This window comes from Dipodomys spectabilis, unplaced genomic scaffold (assembly GCF_019054845.1).
Source record: "Dipodomys spectabilis isolate Male_0828 unplaced genomic scaffold, ASM1905484v1 ptg000242l, whole genome shotgun sequence".
Taxonomy (NCBI): domain Eukaryota; kingdom Metazoa; phylum Chordata; class Mammalia; order Rodentia; family Heteromyidae; genus Dipodomys; species Dipodomys spectabilis.
In genome coordinates this window covers 1,438,319-1,453,853 of record NW_024870919.1, presented here as the reverse complement: position 1 = coordinate 1,453,853, position 15,535 = coordinate 1,438,319, and positions in this window count along the sequence as shown.

The following is a 15,535-nucleotide window of genomic DNA, read 5'->3' as shown; positions in this document are numbered from 1 at the left end:
ACAGTTTTTAAACTTTTGGTTTCTCTGCTGAAATTGAAATATTTAAATAGTATCATCAAATTATATTTGGGTTCTTAGGGCAGTTTTTCAAAAAGTTTTTAACCAATGGTTTCTAGTAATTCTGTTTTTTTTTGGGGGGCGGCGTTCTGGTTGTGGTACCTGAACTCTGGGCCTGGGCGCTGTTCCTCAAGGCTGGTTCAAGGCTAGCACTTGAACACTTGAGCCACAGCACCACTTCCAGCTTTTACTTTTCTGTTTATGTGATGCTGAGGAATCGAAGCCAGGGTCTCAAGCATGGAAGGCAAGATCTCTACCACTGAGCCACCTTCCTAGCTATCTACGAATTCTTAATTGGTATATTATTTAGTTTATTTTTAATTTCAATTTAATTTTATTGTAAAGGCAATGTACAGAGGGGATACAGTTACATAAATAAGGTAATGAGTACATTTATTATGGAAGGAGCATTGTTATCTCTTCCAATGATTTTTTTGCACAGTCAAAAAAAATTACTGATGCTTTTCCTGTCGCTATTGACCAATGGGTACTATTCTTTCTTTGTTCATGCATTTTTATTATAAAATTGATATAGATAAGGCTTACAGTTACTTAAGTCAACTAAAGAGTACACATCATTTTATTTTCTAAATTTCAAATTTTGAACTTAATTATTTTCTATTGTTTCTTTAGGGTAATTCTTTTTTCAGAGTTGTAGGATTAGTTAATTTAGTTTTGCATAATTTTAACACACGTAAATTATTCAGACATATATTCTGCTTTCAAAATAGTTAACATGTGAATATTTAAAATTATTTTCTTAAATTTTATATGGTTGGTGAATTTTAATAAATTTATTTTCTTATAGTTCTAAACGTATTTGTCCAGGTAACAAATACTGTATTTTCAAGAAGCATAGACTGTATTAAAAAAGGCTTCATTACATGTTCACTTTTTGGAAATATTTGTACTTGAATTAAAAAAAAAACTGTTTGACCTGGGCATAGTGATTTGTGGTTTCCATTTTCTAACTATGGTGGGAAGTGTAAATAGGGTTTGTAATTCGGGAGAGACTGAGAAACTATGAGACCTTATCATAACATTTCCAGAGTGGAATGATTAGAGATATAGCCATCCCAGGCAAGATATAGAGCGCCTGGTTATCATATTCTAAATCTTGAGTTAAAACACCAGTAACATCAATCTTTTGTCAAAATAAAAGGATGCATGTTTCAAAATGTTTATTTAAAAATTGTTTGCAAATGTCTCATGTCTTTTATTTCTTAATTTTCAATTTACTTAATCTATAAGAATCCAAGTATCTTGTGAATATTTTATTTCTACTAAACTTTTAAATAGTATAAGCAATAATATGATTTCATACTTTATAATACTTTTACTGTTTGTGATATTTTCCTCTGTTTAATATAATAATAACAATATTCCAGATGTGTGTATCTGGTGTGTGTGTGTGTTTGTTTATGTGTTTTTTTGTGTGTGTGTGCTTTGTTTGTACTTCGTAATGCTTGGGAGATCACAAAATCGCTTCACATATGTTAGGCCAATGTTTTACCACTGAACTATACTGTCTAGTTATTGTACAAATTGTGTTTTAAGTTATGACATTTAAATTTTCATTCCTAGTATGCCCTTTCAAAATTATATATGATAAAATGTAATCCATCTTCTATCCACGTTAGCAATTGTTATTGTCATATTTTCTCTTATTTCTTTGGAAATTAATTATATTCCTATTACAACTTTCTTTACATTGTAACAGCTCTATAAAATGCCTTATTTTCTATTTTATTTTTTCCATGTTATCTGACGTTCAGTCCAAACTATAAGGTGGATTAAAAAGAAACTTGATTCAGGACACTTTATTTTTCTCCTTCTCTTCTCTGAAGTCATTCTGTTTTTTGAAACAGTACCAATGACATACAGCTCCTATGTGGTCAACCATTCTTCCCCCCCTCTCTCTTCTGCAGTACAGCTTAAGTCATTACCATTCAGCTTTATTATGCTATAATGTTATCTAAAACTTAACTCATTCCTAAATTAATTTTAGTTGCATTGATCAATCTCTAAAGACATTTTTCTATATATAATATCGGGAGTTTGTGTTTTCACAAGGTGAGAAATATGAGTGACTATCAAACATCTATATAACTCTGGAGAATATTGGTCCACTTGCTCAATAATCTCGTATATAAATCCAAGGAATACAGGTCAGTCAGAACAATCTTGTAAAATGGTGTAGCTTGAGCATTCATACTAGCTTTGAATTATATTACCATTTTTAGTAAGATAACATAATTTTACTATAAGAGCAGAGGCATAGAAGGTAACAGATTTTTCAAAAATAAATTCTTAGTTTTATGGTCCACAGATTTTGAAAAGGATGCTATGACATTATGAAATAAAAACAGAATCTTAAATGGTTGTATTGGCACTATTGCCTCTCTAGATTTAAAGAATGTTCTGAGATTACTACCTCAATCCTTTGATTGTTTGTTTGTATGTTGATCATGGGGTTTGAACTCTGGGCTTGGGCGCTGTCCATGTGCTCTTCAGCTCAAGTTGAGTACTCTACCGCTTGAGCAGCAGCAAAACTTCCTGTTTTCTAGTGGTTTATTGGTGATAAGAGTCTCATGGACTTTCGTGCCTGGGCTGGCTTTAAACCACGATCCTCAGATCTCAGCCTCCTGAGTAGCTAGCATTACAGGTGTGAGCCACTGGCACCTGGCCTACCTCAAACCTTATAAAGAATGATTATCAAACTAAATGTGAGATGTAAAAACCTATAAAACATAAATGTAAAAATTCATGACATTGGATCTGTAAAGGTTTCTAAAAATTTGACATGGAAAACATTAGTGGCTAAAGAGAAGCAAGAACTGGATTATATCAAGTGATAACCTTTCATAATTCAAAGGACACTATAGCAGAAATGAAACCATAATCAACAGATAGAGGGCACATATTTGTCAATGCTACAATGTTAATGCTACAATGATTCTTAAACTTAAGTATTTTTATGTCTTCTAATTGTATATAAATTTTTTTCCTGAATAGGATATTTCTTTAAATAACATATGTAAATTAATAGTCAATAGGAGGAGCATATGAAATAAGCTCCTCTTTAGTGTCTAAGAAATAATAAAGAGAAAACTCACTAGTATGATCATAATATAAAAAGAAGACGCAAAATATAGTAATGCATTTGTGGAGAAATTGATATACTTCTCATAGTGATCGATTTGTATAATACTGCAATCATGTAAGCAAACAAGTTTTCAAGTCTTCAAAAGGTGAAAGAGAATTGTATAGGATCCAGGCATTACACTTCTATGAAAGTATTAAGCAGAAGTAAAAACCTTTTTTGGACAGAGAATGTAGTTAATTGACAGTGAACTTGAATAGCATGTGTGGGACCCTGGAAATGATCCCCCAAAACAAATTTTGAAAAGACACACTATAGAGGATGTATGCTGGGCAAATTCTTGTAACTGAATTTTATATCTATTTCAATGTCTGTTCTAAAATTTAAAGCATTTCTATTTGAAGAAATGCAAGTTTGTGAAAATTAGGCTTTGAAAACCTATGAAGGTACAATTCATTTCCAAAGCACTAAGATGTATACAATAAAAGGAGATAATATATTGTAAGTGAATTGCATGTCAGGAAAAAAAAAACTTGTTAAAACTTCTTCACACAAAATTCAGAATTGCTACAAAGATGTTTTTGGTGCTGGATAAAAACTCTTTGAAAACCTCTGCATTTAAAACAAAGATGTGATTTCTGTTTATTTTGAGGGTATTTTGTCCGTTTGAATTTATACAGAGATACTCAATCCAAAAGTATATGTGATAACTGGAATACCTAGGAATTATGCATCGCTTCTAAGTAATTTTTTATTATTTTTAATTTCTATTGTGAAAATATTGTACAGAGGGGTTTTTACAATTACATGGGAACATAATGAGTACATTTCTTATCAAGCATTGTAGCCTCCTTCTTTGTTTCCCCTTCCAATCCCTTTCTATCCTTCCCCGCCCTCCCACCCAATCCTCCCCGCTACCCCACCACCAAAGTTGTAAAGTTCATTTTTCGACATAACGACTTGTACATCTCATTGTTGCAATGGGTCCACCAGTATCTCAATTTTTTCCCATGGTTTCCCTTATTTTCAATATCTAGTATATGTATGAGTCAAGCAGAAAAGTTCAGATAAGTTGATGTTAGGGAAATGAACCCTAAGATAGGTATTCAAATGTTTTTTTTTTCTTTCATGCGATTGTTTCTAACACATTTATAAGATTGTTTCTTTGTTGCTTTGTATGTCCCTCCCCCACAGTATAACCCCTGCTTTCACTGTATTTGATGTCAGTATAATTTGTGGAGGGGAAGAGGAAAAACTTCTAAGTAACTGAGAAACTTTTCTGGAAGAAAATTTTAGCAAATGACAGTAGACACAAATCTATGCTTCTGCATTTTATGGAAGTCATATGTTACTTGCTCAATCCAATTGCTTATCTCAACTTTGCTAGGAAAAACGCATTCTCAAGATAAGAGCCAAAAGCAGTGAAAGGAACAAAATACACAATCATCTTGATATATTTGTGAAAGTAACAAGTGAAATAAAACAATTCCACTTAAGGGACTCCAATATTAGTGTATGTGAAGATGTTCCTGAATGCCAATATCCATTAAATTTTTGGAATTTTAATTTCTACTAACATATGAAAACTAGAGCAAGAAAACAAATATAGACTTAGAGTGAACCAGCCTTGAAATCATTTTCATAATTGTTTTGAAATTACAAAAAAATTGATACTACTTTGCTTTGGAAATCATTTAAAAATATTTTTCATTTATGATAATTCAAATAGCAAGCAAGAGTAATTTTATGTAATCATTATAAATATCATTTTATTACTATTGTAAAATAGAATAAAAATAGACAGTCTCAATATATGACCTACCTAACATTATTCTTAACTTCTAATCATTACCTAAATATCTTAAACAATCTAAATAGTCATGTCTTTAATATAGACGTAAATATTCTATACTATTTTACTTAACATTTCCCAGGGGTATGTATTCATATTTCTAAGAAATGTTCACAGCCGTTAAAAGATGCTTTTGTGAAATTAATGTGATATATTTTGTTATTGTGGGTGTTATTTTTAGTGGTTAATTGGAGATAAGAATGTAACAAGTACTTTTCTGTCTGGGCTAGTTTCGAAAACAATTCTAAGATCTCAGCACCCAGAATAGCTCTTATTATAAGGGTGAGTTACCGGCACTTGGTTTCATGAAGTTTTTTGTTTTTTTACTTATATTTTAAGATGCTTGTTTCACTATAATGTATATCATTCTACACATAAATTTAGATATATGTATATATTTCTGAGGACAAATAATCCCCGAAATTGTAATATATATTATATTGGTCTCTCTTTAACTTGGAAGTTATTGATTATGTCTATTTATTCTCTAACTTGGGACAATGATCTGCTGTCAGTTATTTTCTTCTCTACTCTTCTTTTGCCCTTCCACTTACATAATTATTATTTAAAGAGACATAATTGAGCTTGCATTTCTAAATTCTTCAAAATTATCTGAACTACTTCATACTTCTGGCAGCCTCCTATATCTTTCTCAAGGGAAATATTTTGTCACTACCACTTTAGTCCTACATGATATTGGATATCTTCCTGCCTAATTCAGTGCAAGATATACATTAGACTCATCCTATATCTCAACACTTGTACCACCATAAAATACTATCTTACTTAGAAATCATGATATTATTATATCTGGTGAGGTGGAATCTGTCATTTTTAAATGGCCTTAAGTGATATTTACATGCAATCATGTTTTAAATGAATATGCCACTCAGTAGATGAACGAATTGACAAAATGTGGTTTGTATATATACGGAGTAGTTCTATGCTTCCTATTCATAAGGAAATGGAAAGACTTGGAAAAATCCTACAAAGAAAAATAAGCAAGACACAAAGAAACAGATTCCATGGTTTCCCTCATTTGTAATAACTAGGAAATAGTTATTAATAATAATAATTAATAATAAATAGGAAATAGTCCTAGCAGATGAGTAGAATGGCTCAATAGCTAGGTATAAATGACTATATAAAATGACGCTGAGCAAAATAACCTCCTAGATATGGAAAGAGAGGTTTTTCTTTATGGATTTTTTTTTAATATACTATGTGATTTCTTTTTTCTTTTGTGTTTTCCCCTATGGTTTGTCCACTGTTGTATTTGATTTCAGTATCCTGTGTATTGTATATACATTTATCTTCATTTGGCAAAGGAAGCAGAACAATAAAATGGCGAGACAAAGGACAAAAGGTAAACTAATGCAATAGCCATACTCACAGGACAACCTGTTGGAAATTTACATTACAACTTGTGAGGGGTATTGGGGTGAAGGAAAACTGTGAGAAATATGAGGGAGTGGGTAAAAATTTTGACATGTTATGTATTCAATACCTTACAATTACTGCAACCCCTTCTATATATCACCTTAATAAAATTAAGTTAAAAATGATCTACATAAAATATAATTTCACTGTATTGGTATAGTAAATATTATTCATGTGTATTACCTTTTTTAAAAATGAACATTTTGGTTGCTAACTTGAATTAGCTCTTTCTTTATCAGAGAGACATCAACTGGAATGCTATCAAACTATAAAATATTTTCAGAATACACTTCCCATTGCTTTGAAAAAACATTATTTTAGTATTGTCACACACTAAAACAGAAAACAGTTCAATTCTATGGAAACTCCTAACTAAAAACTGAAAACTGACTAATTGTTAAGAGGACAGAATATATCTGTTCCTCAACATTCCTAAGACTACTAACTACTCATTTTCAAATACTGAACATGCTATACCAGAGACGTTCAAAATAGTACCTGTTTGCATTTTATTTAATTCTGCAATAGATGCAGTATTCAATGAGGCATTACATATTTAAAAGCCAACAAAAAATAGACATGTTCGTGTAGAGGATAAAACTATGAAGTATCTATAATAATTAATTATTTTTTTTTTTGGTCAGTCATGGGGCTTGAACACTGGGCTTGGGCGCTCTCTCTGTGCTCTGCAGCTCAAGGTGAGCACTCTACTTCTTGAGCCACAGTGCCACTTCCAATAAATAATTCCGTAAGAGTAAACATTTGTTCATCAGAGTAAGCTATTATTTCTATAACAATCATTCCCAAGTTTTTATGCCGTAAAGTCATCCTAGCCTAACAATTTCCAACTTGTAAGGTGTGCCTTAAAATTCCCTAAATTCACATCATGACTACTTTAACACTATTGTGAAACAATACTACACTTCTGCTTATGTGATGCCCTTCCTATAGTGGAAAGAATACTACACTAAACTTTCCTATATCATTTTCCCCGCAGTGGTTTTCTTGAGATCAGAACACTTGCAAATATTATTTATTTTTATTTATTTTATTATATACATAATCTATCATAGATATTCAAGAGATCTGTACACCTTAATATTAAGATTAGAAGATTATGATTGAAAGCCCACCAGGCAAGAAATTTCCTTGGATTCTTATCTCCAATAAACTCATAAGGAAAAGCCAGACCCAAGTGGCACTGAGTTTCAAGTGTTAGAGCAATAGCCTTGAGCAAAACAGGCTCAGGGACAGTGCCCAAGCCCAGAGGTTAAGCCCTAGGACCAACCAAAAAACAAAAACAAAATAAAAACAAACCTCAAACGTAGCATTTTTCTCATTGTATACAGAGGTACATAATTAAGGAAATTTCTTCCTGTGATATGTATAGGTAGAAAAAAAAAGATGTCACCCAATTACTCTTCATACCATGTTACTCCAAAGTCTCAAAAGATTGCTGTTTCTATATTTATAAATTAATATAATCAATTTGTTGTCTATTTGTCTAGATTATTCACATTTTCATTTTACACATGAACTGTTGGAATTATCTACTAACTAATTTCTTATTATACCTCACTTGAAAGACTACTCTAGTCAATTAGAATGCCAGAATCATTTGTGAATTTGTAAATTAAATCTTCTACTTGAAAATAATTTTGTAGTATCCTATAGAATATTAAATTACAAACAAAAAATATCTATTTTAAATCGAAATTCTAATTTAGCCAGGTCTACAAAGTCCTACATTGAATGAACTTTCCTATTTCTCCAGGCTCAAACTTTTGTAATCCTTCAACATTTCTTTGGAATCTAACATAATGATGCTTACTTTTTCAAATTTTTGGTTCGGAGTCATGAGCTCTTTTGCATCTAGAAATGATCTGTAATTAAGACAACATTTAAAACACAACTGAGGATTATATATGAGTTGCATTTCTATAGGAAACTTGACTTCTCAAAACATAATGACAAAATTAGCCCAAATTTCCAACTCTGTATTCCTTTCTTGTTTATTTTTATTCCTTTCTTGGTTGGTTTTATTGAGAAAAAAATTATTTTCTGCCAGTTCACCAGATTTTCTGATCAGCTCAAGTAACTTGGGAGTGGAGTCCATAGAATCCATTAAATACAAGATCATGTCATCTTCATGTTTATTTTTTCTTCTCGTTTTCTTTTTTAAAATTTATTATTTTTACTTGTGAAAATACTGTACAGAAGGGTTAAAATACCTGGGCAAGATAATGAGTTCATTTCCTGTCAGGCATTGTAGCCTTCTAATTTGTTTCCCCTATCCATCCCTTCCCATCTACCTCCCTTGTCCCGACCCAATCCTCCTCCCCCCACCAAAGTTGTAAATTTTGATTTCAACATAATGACTTGTACATCTTATTGTTGCAATGGGTCTACCTGTATCCATAGTTAAACGATTGGTTTTTGCCATTCCCTTCCAGAAATTATACCGACATCGAATACAGTTAAAGCAGTGGTTATACCATGGGGGAGGGACATATAAAGCAACAAAGAAATAATCTTATAAATGTGTTAGAAACAATCCCATGGAAGAAAAAAATTTGAATACATATCTTAGCTTTCATTTCCCTAACATCAACTTATCTGACCTATTCTGATTGACTCAGACATATTCTAGTTACTGCAAATAAGGGAGACCATGGTACCTATGTTTCCTTGGGTCTGGCTTACTTCACTTAATATAATTTTTTCCAAGTCTTTCTATTTCCTAACAAATGGGGTAATGTCATTCTTTCTGATGGAGGCATAGAATTCTGTTGTGTATATATACATTTTCTTGATCCATTCATCTACTGAAGGGCATCAGTGTTGGTTCCATATCTTAGCTATGGTAAATAATGATGCAATAAACATAGTTGTGCTGGTAGCTTTAGTGTGCTCTTGTTTGTAAACATTTGGGTAAATGCCAGAATGTGGGATTGATGGGTCATAGGGGAGCTCTATGTGGAGCCTTTTGAGGAACCTCCATATTGCTTTCCAAAGTGGTTGAACAAGTTTACACTGCCACCAATACTGCAGTAAGGTTCCCTTCTTTCCACATCCCCTCCATAGTCTGTTGTTATTAGAGTTCTTGATTATAGCCATTCTAACTGGATGAGGTGGTATCTCAATGCTGTTTTGATTTGCATTTCTTTCATTACTAAAGAGCATTTCTACATGTGTTTATTGCTCATCCTTCATTCCTCTTCAGAGAAATTTCTCATTTTTAGGCCACTTATTTATTGGGCAGTTGTTTCTTTGAAGATTTGTTGTTAGGGGATTTAAATTTTTGAGTTCCAGGTATATTTTAGATATGAGACCCTTGTCCATTGTATAGCTAGTGAAGATGTTCTCCCAATCTGTGGGCTTTCTAGTGATCTTGCTAGCTATGTCCTTTGCCATGCAGAAGCGTTGCAATTGAATGCAATCCCATTTGTCCCATTTGTCTTTGATATTTTTGTGTTTCTGGATCTCTGTTAAGAAAATTTTGGACTGTGCCAAGGAGACCTAGAGTTTCTGCTATTCCATCCTGTAATATTTTCAGTGTCTGCTTTGACTCTGAGGTCTTTGATCCATTTGGAGCTGATCCTGGTGCAGGGTGATAAATAAAGATCTAGCTTTAGTTTTCTACAAGTAGTTAACCAATTTTGCCAGCACCATTTACTGAAGAGGCTGTCTTTCTTCCATTCTATTTTTTTAGCTCCCTTATTGAAAATTAGATTCCTATGGGACTGTGGGTTCATTTCTGGGTTTTTAATTCTATTCCATTGGTCATCTTGTATATTTTACTTCATCTTTCCCTGTTTGGATTTCCTTTAAGTTTGCATCCTGTCTTATTATCCCAGCTAGCATTCTTATACTAAGTTCAAGAGGAGTGGAGAGAGCAGACATCCTTATCTCTTTCCTGAATTTATGAGAAATGATTTTATCTTTTCACCATTAAGTATAATGCTGGCTGTAGATTCGTCATTCCTTAGCCAAAACAACAGCACTGGAGCAATATCCAAATTTCAAACTAAAGCGAAAAGCCATAGTAATAAGAACATTTTGGTACTGGCACAAGAACAGTCCTGAGGACCAATGGAATAGGACAGAAGACTCAGAAAAGAACCAAGTGACCTATAGCCACTTAATCTTTGACAAAGGAGCTGAAAGATAGAACGGAAGAAAGACAGCCTTTTCAGTAAAAGGTGTTAGCAAAATTGGTTAAACACCTGTGGAAAACTAAAGCTAGATCCATATATATATATCAGCCTGGATGAGAATCAAGTCCAAATGGAACAAAGACCTCAAAATAAAAGCAGACACCGTGAAAACATTACATGAATGATAAGAGAAACTCTAGGGCTCTTTAGCACAGGCCAAAATGTTCTTAATAGAGAACCAGAAACAAAACAAATCAAAGAAACATTGGAGAAATGGGATTGCATGAAACAGCAGAGCTTCTGCAAGGTAAAGCTCATAGATAGCAAGATCGATAGAAAGCCCACTTACTGAGAGAATTTCTTCATGAGTTATAAAACAGACAAAGTCTTATATCTAAAATATACTTAGGATTCAAAATCATAAATCCCCCAACAACAAATCCTCAAAGGAACAACTTGCCAATAACTAAGTGGGCTGAAGACTTAAGAAGAGACTTCTTTGAAGATGAAATAAAAAATTTCCATTAGACACTTGAAGAAATACTCAACTTTTCTAGTCATAAAAGAAATGCAAATCAAAGAATTGAGATTTTACTTCACTCCAGTTAGAATGGCTATAATCAAGAAATGTAATAATGACAGATGCTGGTGGGGATGTGGCTAAAAGGGAACCCTACTGCATTATTGGTAGGAGTGTAAACTTGTTTAACCACTTTGGAAAGCAGTAAGGAATTTCTTCAAAAGACTCCTTGTAGAGCTTACCAATGACCCAGCAACCCCACTTTTGGGCACTTACCCAAATGATCACAAAGTTACCAACACAACCATGTTTATTGCAGTATTATTCACCATAGCTATGATATGGAACCACCCCCGATGCAACTCAGCAGAAGAATGTATCAAGAAAATGTGGTACACACACACACACACACACACACACACACACACACACACACACACACACACACACACTGGAATTCTATGCTTCCATCAGAAAGAATGACATTGTTCCATATGTTAGGAAATGGAAAGTCTTGGCAAAAAATTATATTAAGTGAAGTAAGCCAGACCCAAAGAAACATAGGACCCATGGTTTACCTTGTTTTACCTTTGTTTGCAAGGATTAGAACATGTCTAGGACAAGCAGAGAAGATCAAAGGCTAAGAACATATGAACATACAAGCGAAATGTACCCCAAGTCAGAGACACAAGTGGTTTTTCCTTTCTTTCTTTGGTTTTTAATATGCTTATAATGCACTATGTGATTCTTTTGTAGGTTCATCCCCCCACGGTATACCCCTGTTTTCACTGTATTTGATTCAAGTGTTCTGGATCTTATATAGATATAGATAGATATATAGCATATATAGCACATATATATGTAATTTGGAGAGTGGAAGGGATATAGCAGCATACTTAAATGGGGATGCAGGTTGACCCATTGTGAAAACAAGATGTACAGGACACTGTGTCGAAATGAATTTACAATGTCAGGCATGGGTCGACCAGGGAGGAGTTGGAGATGTGGGGAGGGAAAACATGGCAGGGGAAAAACAAAGGAGGAGATAACAATGCTCTATAAGAAATGTACTCATTACCTGGTCCTGTAACTCTGAGTCCTCTGTACAGTATTTTTACGTTAAAGTATATATTAAAAAATCTCTCCCTGTTGTAGATTTCCAGTGCTGCCCTCGGAATTGCATTTTCAGCCTATTCTGGCTGTGGTTAGGTCCACCTACCCAATGAATCAGTATTCTTCAAGCCATCTTGGTCCTGAAGTGGGACTTGGATTATCCAGTGGTGGTTAGAACCAGGTCAAGGACAGGACAAAACCACTTCCAGAACATGGTTTCGTCATTCCCCATGCAACTAGGATTGCAAGCAGAATTTCTCTGAATTTGACTCCAGAAAACAATCAGTGAATCAAAAGGCAAGTCCACCAAAAACCTCACTCCTCCCCCCCTATTTCCTCCTTTCTCCCTCCCTGGGAAAGTACAAAATAATTTTGAAGGCTTTGGCACACACACAAAATGCCCACCATCTCCCCTGGTAAACTAGGTTTTAATTCACTAAGTCATGTAAACGGATAATGCTGCATTCATTATTCTGGACAACATCTTCAGGCTGATTGATGCTTTAATTTTTATTGTTGTTGTTGTTGTTGGTAGGGGGGCCTGACCTCTGTGTCTGGGTGCTGTCCCTGAGCTGTTCATATCAAGGCTAGTGCACTACCACTTCAGACACAGTGCCACTTCCAGTATTTTCTGCTTATGTGGTGCTGAGGAATTGAACCCAGGACCTCATGCATGCAGGACAAACATTCTACCACTGAGTCTCCTTCCAGCCCTAATGGTTTAATTCTTTAAAATTTCTTCTTGTCAGTCATGGGGCTTGAACTCAGGGCCTGGGTATTAACACATCCCTGAATTCTTGGGTTCAAGGGGAGCCCTCTCCCAATTGAGCCACAGGGCCACTTCCTATTTGGAGATAAGTGACTCACAGACTTTCCTGCCAGGGTTTTCACTGAACAGGTGAATTTTTTAATTATCTTTGTTCTAGGTATTTATTGATACATTACAGTTTTCTCTAAAGCTTTGTCTTCAAGTAATCCAACAGCATTAAATATTACATTTCGGAGTTATCCTTTAGCACATCCATTCTGAAATTATTTTAAGGTGAAATTCTAATTCTTTGTAGTAACAACCCAGTAAAGTCCAAATGGGAAATATGCTAATTTCAGCAGCCTTGCCCTCCTTCCTCTTTTTTTCTCTACAGTATCTTTTCTTGTTTTGGAACAAGTGTCATGGACTATACAACCATCCAAAAGGAAGCTTATTCCATTAATTTAATAAGAAAGGAATCCAGCCTGCCTGTATCTCAAGGCAACTTTGAGTATAATATTAATCTAATAATTCATGTCAGTGGATTTTCAGTCATTTCGATAATTTTTTGTTTAACCACTCATTAAAGAGGTTCCAAAAAGCAAGAATCAAAAATCATGTTCTGCTTTCTAAGAATGTTTAAAAAGCTAGTAATTCAACAAGACACATTCTATTCTTCCAAGATTCTATGGTGAAGAATTTCTCTTTTATCATAGCCCTTACCACTGACCCCTTCCCTTCGAACTTGTAGCTTTGTTCAGTTTTCTTGTACCAGCTTTCGTTTTGGTATTAGCCTCAGTAATCTCCTTGTAGTATTTGACAATGAAATTCCATTTATTTTTAGAGAGCTCAATTCATATTGCCAAAGGCAGAGTAATGAGCATATAATAAAGCATAAACTATTGAATATCATTAACATGATCATATGTAACTGTTTCATAAATTAATATAAATACCACGTAAATATGCATCTTCATATACTTTTTAAAATGCAAACTAGTTACATATCTATATCATAAATTAATACAGATCACTGGCACAAGAGACTAAGCTAAATTTTTATATCATCCCCAATATTTTTGTCAAATTTTCTTTTCTCATTAACTTTCACATTAGGGCCTTCTTTTCTTAGCAATAAGTTATAAGTTGATATACTTGGATTTTAGTCTCCTTTGAGTAACCTCTTTTCTTTCCACCACTAGTTAGTCCCTCATGAAAATACCTGAGGAATAACATCCCATTTTGCGTGCAAGAGGAGTACCCAAGTCGACTGTCTGTGCCTACTCTTGCCTTGCTTTGTTTGGGAATTTGGTAGCAGAGACAGGGTTGTCAGGGATCAGGTGGCTGGAACCATAGTGTTAAGAATTATGGGTAGCAAAATGAGTAGCATAGAAAGGGAATACCAGGGAAAGGGTAATTGTGACTGTAATTGCTGAGTTGTAGTGGCAGGAAATTGGGTAGAAGCAACAGCTTTGCAGGGGTTGGGGTAGCTAATACAGGCATCCAGAAACATTTAGCAGGGACAAACAAGCATAGAGAAAGTGAAAGATAAAAGTTGTGAGACACTGTGAGAATTCTTTGTCTACCCATGCTGAAAACATGGATGAGGGCTATTTTAAACTAAAACTACAAAAGAAAATTTGTTTTGGTGCTAACAAATCTTCCCAGGTGTTATTACATTAAACAGAGAATTCAAAATGGTTTTTCTTCATGAATACAGACATCAAAGATATAATCATAGTTATTTCAAAATGCCAATTAAATGGGAAAATCAGTCAGGAGGTAAAATTTATATTGAATGTTAACATTTAAGAGGAAAAGAAGATCCTAGGCGGCAGACTAAAGACAAAGCAATATCAGAGCACTATATGTTCAATAATAATTAAGAAACTTTAATTGAGAAATTGAGCTGGAATGTACACATGAGGCAAAGGCAAGTCTACCTCCAACAAAGAAACACCATAATGTATATCTCAGAAAAAGTAACCAAGTTCCTTATCCTTGATTTCAATAATAAACATAACTCGCCTTACACACACACACACACACACACACACAAATATATGCAACAGCTCAATTTACTCATATCCATTCAACATGAATCAAAGATCTTCCTGTAATATTTGTAACTCTAAAAGTTTCAAGTCTTACCCTGAAAACATTACAGGACAGAATAGGAGAAACCCACCCAACTTCTCCTTGGCACGGTCCAAAATTTTTTTAATAGAGACCCAGAAATAAAAATATAATCAAAGTCTAATGGGACAAATGGGATTGCATGAAATAGCAGAGCTTCTTCATGGCAAAGGACATAGCTAGCAAGATTACTAGAAAGCAGAGGGATTGGGAGAAGAACTGCACTAGCCATACAATGGACAAATCTAAAATATACCTGGAACTCATATCTAAAATATCTAACATATATCTAAAATATACCTAAAATATACCTGTAACTCAAAAAATTAAATCCCCCAACAACAAATCCTCAAAGAAACAAATGCCTAATTAATAAGTTGGCTAAAGACTTAAAGAGAAACTTCTCTGA